The 2,500-nt window shown below is 26.9% G+C and overlaps 2 non-coding genes and 1 pseudogene across 2 annotated transcripts in view; all 3 read right to left on the bottom strand.

Moving 5' to 3' along the window:
• The window catches only part of LOC128871019 (large subunit ribosomal RNA), a 5,040-nt pseudogene extending 4,024 nt beyond the window's left edge, over positions 1–1,016 (bottom strand).
• Positions 1,017–1,458: 442 nt separating this feature from the next.
• On the bottom strand, positions 1,459–1,639 carry LOC128871001 (5.8S ribosomal RNA). Its single transcript, XR_008455666.1, has one exon. It is a non-coding gene; the product is annotated as a 5.8S ribosomal RNA (ribosomal RNA).
• Positions 1,640–2,215: 576 nt separating this feature from the next.
• Positions 2,216–2,500, bottom strand: part of LOC128871015 (small subunit ribosomal RNA) — a 1,991-nt gene continuing 1,706 nt past the window's right edge. Inside the window, exon 1 of the ribosomal RNA XR_008455678.1 lies at positions 2,216–2,500. This exon is cut by the window's right edge and continues 1,706 nt beyond it. This is a non-coding gene — a ribosomal RNA (small subunit ribosomal RNA).

Genomic DNA, 2,500 nt, shown 5'->3' on the forward strand with positions numbered 1-2,500 from the left:
CTTTCGGGTCACAGCATATATGCTCAAGGTACGCTCCAGTTAGAGGTATAAATAATAATAAATTATCATTATACATAACTATATGGAACGCCCCGGGATTGAATTAATTGACTATTTAAGAAAATAGACTAAAAATTAATCCCATTATATTTTTAAGTTAAGTTAATTATGCCATTAAGTTTAATATAACTCAATGACTTGCACATATGTTAGACTCCTTGGTCCGTGTTTCAAGACGGGTCCCGAAGGTATCCTGAATCTTTCGCATTGTTAATCATATAAATGCATACAAATAAATATTAATATCATAGATATTAAATTTTTTGTAAAATTCAAAAAATGAATTTTAGCATTATATATAATAAAATCTATCAACACTTTATCAAATCATTAGTATTTATTCTATGTTAATATGCTTAAAAAGCAAATTAATTTAAATAAACTTAATATCACCAATGATCTTTTGATAAATACTTTATTATGTTAATAGATTACAATGTCCTTATATGAAAAAAATGCACATTATTTTTAATTATTTAATGATGAATTTTTCATAATGGATATTCAGGTTCATCGGGCTTAACCTCTAAGCAGTTTCACGTACTATTTAACTCTCTATTCAGAGTTCTTTTCAACTTTCCCTCACGGTACTTGTTTACTATCGGTCTCATGGTTATATTTAGTTTTAGATGGAGTTTACCACCCACTTAGTGCTGCACTATCAAGCAACACGACTCTTTGGAAATATCTTTCTAGTAATCATTAACGTTATACGGGCCTGGCACCCTCTATGGGTAAATGGCCTCATTTAAGAAGGACTTAAATCGTTAATTTCTCATACTAGATATTAAGATATTCCATACACTGCATCTCACATTTGACATATAGACAAAGTGACTTAGTGCTGAACTATTTTCTTTTCGCTCGCCGCTACTAAGAAAATCCTTGTTAGTTTCTTTTCCTCCCCTCATTAATATGCTTAAATTCAGGGGGTAATCCCATATGAGTTGAGGTTGTTTTAAAATATTTTTTATCTTCTCACACAATTTAATAAATAATTATATCATCTTTTCATCTCTATTTTTCTTTTTTTCCTTTTATATAAATATATATTATAAATAATAATTATGTAAAATGAGGCAATTCTAGAATAAAAAAAAATTAATTTTTATGCTAGACATTCCTCCTTTAATTACATATATAAATTAATATTTTATATATATATAAATAATATGAAAATTTTTTAAAGAGAATACTTAGATTCAAAATTTTTATTTCATTTTATTTGAGAGGATTTTTTTTTTTTTAAGAATATATATAATAAATAAAAAATTCATTATATAATCTTTATTTTTTTGCTATTAATATTATGAATTATTTAAAATCCAATAATATACACATTTGCTTAAATTCAATTATTTTTATAAAAGAATAAGCAACTTATTTAGCATAGTCTTACAACCCTCAACCATATGTAGTCCAAGCAGTACTTTAAAATTTAATTTAATGTACATAACAGCATGGACTGCGATATGCGTTCAAAATGTCGATGTTCATGTGTCCTGCAGTTCACACGATGACGCACAGTTTGCTGCGTTCTTCATCGACCCATGAGCCAAGTGATCCACCGCTTAGAGTATTTTTTTATTTATTTTTATTTATAACAAATGTCAATTTTTTTTTGCATATATTAATTGAAAGAGTAAAATTAAATAATAATAATAATAATATATAAATTGATTTTCTTTCAATAATATATATCAAATATATTTAACTCTAAACATTTTTATTAAGTTGCGAATGTCTTAGTTCAACAATAATACAGTGGTGGTATTTATTATGTTTGATTATTTTGTATTTTTTTTAATCATTTTATGTATATATAAATATATTAATAAATATATACCACTTTTGTTATTGTGAACAAATTAACTTATCATTCAATCAAATGAATAATAAGTACAACTTTCTATTTTCATGTTTAAAGGTTTTTAAAAGAAAAAATAAGAAAAAACATTACAAAATGTACCATCCATATTATATTTAATATGATATAATTGATGGATAACAAATTGAATGAAAAAGAATAAAAAGAATATGGATTCAAAATAATTATAAATTTTTCTTTTTTTTCTTTTTTTTTTTTTTTCTTTTGTTTGTTTTTGTTTTTATTTTTTTTGGCATTGTTTGTTTTTCTTACGGATATGGAACACAATAATGATCCTTCCGCAGGTTCACCTACGGAAACCTTGTTACGACTTTTACTTCCTCTAAATAATCAAGTTCGGTCAACTTTTGCGAAACAACCGTGACACACGAGGCGTCACAGTGATCACGTCCGGAGACCTCACTAAATAATTCAATCGGTAGTAGCGACGGGCGGTGTGTACAAAGGGCAGGGACTTAATCAATGCGAGTTAATAACTCGCACTTACTGGGAATTCCAAGTTCATGTGAACAGTTTCAGTTCACAATCCCAAGCATGAAAGTGGTTCAGCGG

Source organism: Anastrepha ludens, unplaced genomic scaffold (assembly GCF_028408465.1).
Source record: "Anastrepha ludens isolate Willacy unplaced genomic scaffold, idAnaLude1.1 ptg000075l, whole genome shotgun sequence".
NCBI lineage: Eukaryota > Metazoa > Arthropoda > Insecta > Diptera > Tephritidae > Anastrepha > Anastrepha ludens.